Consider the following 6,482-nt stretch of genomic DNA (forward strand, 5'->3'; position numbering starts at 1 on the left):
CTGTTTCGATGAGCTGGTGCTAGCAACAAACTGTCCGCTATTTCAGAACTTGTCTTCCAGTGCTTTGCATTTTGAGCACTCGTAGATATTTGTGCCAACTACATGTCAGCTCTGTTCTGCCGTCATTTCACACCCACCTTACAGAAAAGTCAGCAGCCAGACAAGGGATGGCAAGGAAGAACGTCTCCTTTGAAAGCAGCCTCCCTGTCTCTTCCCCTGACGCCATCAGACTGCAGGTCCTGGGGGACAATCCTTGGTGACTGAAGCTTATGCAGGGCTTGGGGACAGGGGAGAGGTGTGTTGGTCCCTTCCCCAGCTTCATCCTCCTGTGAGACCAGCAGCAATGGAGATAGCGGAGGGGCTTCCATCCCCATCTCCCTGGAGAGATTTCACTCTCCAGAGGCATCTTAACCAAAGCCCAGCAGTAGGTGTCAACTTGTGTCCACCCTGAGAGCATCCAGCAAAGAATTTATTTATCTCCAGGGATGGAGAGAACACCAGCTCTCCACATAGCATCAGATTTTCTTTTAGGCTATGAATGCTGAACCGGGAAAATGCCTCCCCCCAGAGCAGCACAGGGCCAGGCCCAGTCCCATGCTACGTGGACCACTGTGCATGAAGCACTGCTTAAAAGAAGGCTGCCAGGAGAGGTTGTCTTGCTAGGAGCAGTTGTGGGGGTGGAATAAAGGTGTGTACGCTGGGAAGTTAAAAACAGCTCTGAGCCTAATGGCTGTTTTAGTGGTGACCTGGAGACAACACAAACGCAGGAAAAGCACACTGTATGTGCTCTCTGGTTTATTACCACCTATTGTCTAAAATAAAGCAAGTCAAAAAGATTGTTAAGCCCTGCTGTGGTCTCAGGTACTAAATCTGCCAAATAAATAATTCCGTTGCTTGTTGTTAACACGTCCCAGAAATGTGAAACAAAAGGTACAAGCCATATGTTGCTCTCCTCTCTAATTCTAAATGCACTCTTTCAGACAAGATGTTTCTTAGCACAAATTCATTACAAAGCAGCAACAATAGAGAGGCAAAGTGAAATAAAAACTCCACATCCCTCTGGGGAAGTACAATCCATTTCTGCTTTTCTGCTTTTGTGTAGACAACCAGCATTAGAAGGTAAGCAGACATAACAGAACGACATGCTATTGCCAAGCTGTGGTTAAAAGAAGAAAGGCTAATGTGAGATTGCACTGTTCTTCAGCTTACAGTGCAAGAGAAGAAAGGAATGACATCAGTCCGAGGCACAGAGGTGGGAAGAATTGCCCTCCGTTTTATAAAAGATGGACAATTTTTTCTCCGTGTTATGGAAAGATCCAGATTAAATATTATAATTAGCACAGAATGGAAATGGGTGTTACTTTCATACCAAATAGCAACTACCAAGGAGGCCTGGCTTTAGAAGCTAATTTGAGTTTGTAATGAATAGGGACCTATGGAGCGGATATACAGGGAGCAATTTAATCATCCCAGGGATATACGGGGCCATGGTCAGCTCCAGTGGGCATGGAGGAATGAAAAACACATGTATTAAAATATCAATAAAGGGAACAATGCAGACATTCAAAATGTAGGCTGAGTTAGTCACTGTGTGTTTCTCCAGACTGCGTGGTGCTAACAAATCAAAAGCTATTCATTCCACTCACCCAGGATGTAAAAAAATTGAAAGAGATGCATTGTCCCTGCACTGGAAATACAGAGAGGCCTGCAAGTCCTCCATGAGGGTGATGGTCACTCAAAACTGCCCTCCAGGACCGTGGTGGGGAGGGGACCCACCTCCTGCATCGCTGCTCTACCTGCCACAGAAAAGAACAATTATGTTTGCCAGGTGAGAAAAATTAGGAGGGTAGGAGTTTCTAAAGTAAGCAGAGGAAAGTGACAGTGAGGGGACGCAAGGACATGGCAGGAAGGGAGAAATGCTTTGGAGAAAGGGAGGAGAGGGTTAAATCTTCAGGGGAAGAGCAGAACAACAAAGAAAGCAGCAAAGAAGAGAGTCCCACAGAGCAGGTGGAGGAGGGTGGCACACTCAAATGTTCCAAAATCCCAACAGCATGAGCCTCGCTCAAAGATTTTGGACTCTGTCCATCTGTCTCTTAATACTTATCATCTTCAAGCACCTGCAGGAACATTAATCCTAACACCAGTCTTATGAGGTAGATTTGCAATGTTATTGTCCTCACCTACAAATAGGGCAGCAGCAAGATGAGAAATGAGACCAGACAGAAGGTCTTTAAACTGTGTCTTAAAGAAGGCATTAGGTGGTGTTTTAATTCACTTTAGCCAACACCGGTGGGGTTTCTGCACCTTTTCTTCCAGTATGAACACGCCATACTTTCTCCTCTGTCATACCAGCACTGACTGATGTATAGGCTGAAGCTGCATTTAATCACTGAGGAGGAGAGACCAGCCTTTCTAATATGAGGGTAAAGAGAGGACTTAATGAAGGAGCATCAGTCTGGCTGAGGGAAAGTACCAAAGAGGAGAGGGGAATAGAGCTGAGGAGCACCCTCACCATCAGCCAAGGAGGTGCGACACCAAGTTATTACAAGCCAGATCACATGCGTGGAAAGGGGGAACTGGGACCCATTCCTCAGCCACAAAGGAGCCTGCAATTTGGGGCCCACTGAAATATCTGTGAGGGCTGCCGATGCTGATTGAATTCCCCGCTCGCAGCTGATACGTGGGCAGCAGCGGAACCTGCACATTCATCCAAATATTTCACTGAATTCCTCCCCAAGTGCTTTTAATATCTAATCGCTTTCATTGTGAGCTGATTTGATTTTCTTTTAGTACCACCAGCTGCTCTGCAAACAAAAACTGTTGGCTGTGAACTTTAAAGTTTAGTGCTGATTTTTACTGTGGTTTCATACCAGGGTTCCTGTAGGAGAAGATGGAGAAAGGAAAGCAGCATGTTGGGATGCATTTCGTTTCTGTTTGTCCTGGAAAGGTGCTTCTCAGGTACAATACGTTCTTCTGCATACATAAATAAAGGAACAATCCAGCAGACCACAGGCCCATCTAGTCAACTCCCTTTTCCAAAGTAGCCAGTGGCAGAGTGTTTGAGTAGTGGTGTGCTAAGTGATATTCTTACCTAGAAAATCCCCACAAGCCCCCCTCGAGCAATTTTCAGCTTAGAGTCTTTTCAGTATTTTTGTATTTAATAGCCTTCAGAAGATTTTGCTCCCAATAATTTGTCCAATAACATTTTGAGCCAAGGTAACCAGCTATAATACTATGCAGCTCAATACTACACAGCTCAAGGGCAAGCCCACACCTGAACTGCTCCCAGTGTAAGGGATTATCTCCTTCTGCAGCAAGACCCAGGGATGGCTGTGGCTATCTCATTTGACCCATCCTAGCTCTCTTATTGGAAGAGTCAGTAAACAACCGTTCCCTGTTCACCCTCTCCTTGTCACTATTGATTTAGTACACCTCTCATATCCCTTTGTTGTCATTTCTTTCTCAACATGGAGAATCATTGCTTGTACAGAAGCCACTCCATACATCTGATTACCCTTGTTGTCCTCCTTGGTATTTTTTCTGTGTCAGCTGCATGCTCTCTGAACTGAGAGGACCAGATGCAAATACACATTTAGGATGTAGGCATGGCATGCTGCTTGCATGCTGCTTTCTGTTTTGATCTTTACGCTTTTCCTAACAATTCCTAACTTTCAATGTGCTGGCATAATCAATAGCAAGCACTGTGATGGTGTTTTCATGCAACAATCTATTAGAAACCTTAGAAATCCTTCCTGAAAGGCAGCAATTACCTTAGAGGCCATCATTTTATACGTGAAATTAGTATTGTTTTTCCCATGCATGCCATTTCACGTTTCCTGACGATTAATTTCACTGACCACTTCATCATCCCATCATTCCCTCTTAAAATATCCTTCTGCAGTTCGCACAGCCAGCCTTGCATTTACTGCTCTGAATAACTTAGTATGATCTGTGACAGTTGTCACCTCATTTTTTCCATTTTCAGATCACTATGAATATGTTGAACAGCGTGAGTACCGCACACAAATCCCTGCAGGACTCCAGTCATGACCTTCTTCCACCATGAAAGCTGACCATTAAGTTTTGCCTCATGTTTCCTTTTAACTACCCATGCAAAGACCTTCCTCTTTACCCATGGCTGTTCACAGCTATGACAGCCGATGGCAAGGGACCTTTTAAAAGGGACCTTAGAGAGTAGTCAATTAAATGAATCACCCTTATCTACATGCTTGTGGAATCTCTCAGCATGTAAAAAAAAAAAAAAAAAAAAAAGGTGTAAGTAGATATGATTTTTTCTTCTCCTCGATGTGAAGCCACATCCCAAGGCAGTGAAATTTCTAGCAGTGATTCACAAATATCAACAGCAAAGTTCTCCCCATCCTCACATGTACAGCTTCACAGCTGCATAATTCAGCGATTACAGAACGATTCCCCCATCTTCTGCACAGTTTATGCTGGCCTGGGCACTTCCACAGAGCTGCTCTCATCAGAAGCAGAAGAATAGACTGTAAAATAACTGGGAACAGGAGTCGTAACCTGCAAGTAATACCAAATTTTACATCAATGCCAGTATTTGGTGTTTCTATTTGAATTTGACATTCCTATTTGACAAAGTATTACATCTTTGCAGTTATTTATACATCTATATGTCACAGCCTTCTTGCTGCACTGAGAGTGGTTCAATTTTTTTCTTTTAATTAACTGATTTCTATCAGTTAAAGAAAGTTCTCATAAAGGCTGGGTTCATGTATGTTAATCAGCTGCCTTCTTTTATCTGACTTTGGGCAAATCACAAGGAAAAGTAGTGCATGAATTCTCTTAAGTACATAAGAGAGGATCTGAACCGATGATTCCCAGATACCAGCATTTTGAGGATTTTCAGGCGAGTAGCTCTCAAACTCTAGGGCCGAGCTTCTCCCCGTTACTTAAAGAGAAGAAAACAAGCTTTTCTGCTTTTTACAATACCATTTGGCTGCCACATTGTGAGTGAACCAGGCATTGACCTGAAGTAGCTGAATAAACTAAAATGGAAAAATAATCCCTCTACTGTCAGAAAAGACTGCTCTTGTCAGTATTCATTTGGAACCTCGCTGAGTGCTGCTTGGTCAGTGAGCATTGAGCAGCTCAGCAGCCTGCCTTTTGTTTAAAACTTGGGCACCAAAAATATGCTGCTTTGTATTATCTTATAATCTGTTCGAACATTCCAAAATAAATTTAATAATATTCCTTAGACCTTACCTTGTCTTCATTTTAAATTGTTTCTCAAAGAAAAATAATAATTAAATTTAAGGAATCAATCCTTGCAGCAGACATCAAATTATATCTACTGTGAAATCTCTAGTATCACATGCTCGGTGGATAAATCTTGCAATTGTGTGGGGAATATTTCAGGGGTAAGAAAAATTTTGCAAAGCGGGGGAGTGCAAAAAGCTTAATGAATTCATCCACGGAAAAATAGCCGCTTCTGCTGCCACCACAGCTCTCTCTCCCCGGGACTGCCATCCTAGATTGCGCAGTGCAAGGTTTTCTATGGGGCTGGAAATATTGCGGATAATATGATTTAGTTAAACAAAGCATCTTCTTCCCCCCCCCCAGAAATGGCTTGGCAGCAGCTCCACCCGGATGGCTGCCAGCATGGCACACGTGGCTGAGGAACAGGGCTGTGCCTCGGCAAGAGCTGTCGGGCACAACCGGGGTGGGCTCGCATGCATCAAAGGGATGTTTGCCTGCTCCGCTGCTGCTAAAGCTCTTTTTATGTCTGGTGGAACTGGAATAAAGCTGTTACAGTAAGTGGTAGCAGACAAGTGTAGGAGCTTTACGGGAGAAAAAAAAAATTTGCTTCTTTCTGCTTATATAAGGTTAGAAAATGTTTTTAAAAACTCTTGCTTTAAAAGGGTGCTGGGAAAGGCACTGGCCAGCCAGCAGAGGTGATGATTGTACACGGAGCTCTCCCAGAGAAGTTTAACAATGCATTGTCCCTTACGGTCCTCTGCCACTGTATTCAAATATTTTATCTCTTTCCAGCACTCAGGATTATGTATTAGGGAAAGGAAGGAAGGATCTGGAAGATTGTTTTCCTGTGTTCTGGTTAAGCTTCTCTCTCTCAAGCCTGATGCCCATATGGCCTGTTAATAATGCAGCACCGTAATTTAACACAGTTTGCCTTCAAATAAATCCCAAAGTAAGCATGGTCCAGGATAATGCTCACTTAATATGAAGTGCATGTCCCAAAGGGAACCAAAAAGCAAGCCAAAATATAAATGTGAAAAGAAGGAGGAAAAATACAAGCTGTCCCAAGCACTTCAAAAGTTCCTCTTGTTATTGTGTTGAGGTTTCATCCTGCCAGCTTAAATGAAAAAAAATTGGATCTTAACAGCTTTCTGCAGTTCTGGTGACTTCCAGTAAAGTGCAAAGTTTTAATCAGAACATTAAAAGTTTTGTGTGTGTGTTTTGTGGGTTTTTTTTAAACATACAAAAAGCTT

The sequence above is a fragment of the Anser anser genome (genome assembly GCF_964211835.1).
Source record: "Anser anser genome assembly, chromosome: 1".
In the NCBI taxonomy this organism is placed as follows: domain Eukaryota; kingdom Metazoa; phylum Chordata; class Aves; order Anseriformes; family Anatidae; genus Anser; species Anser anser.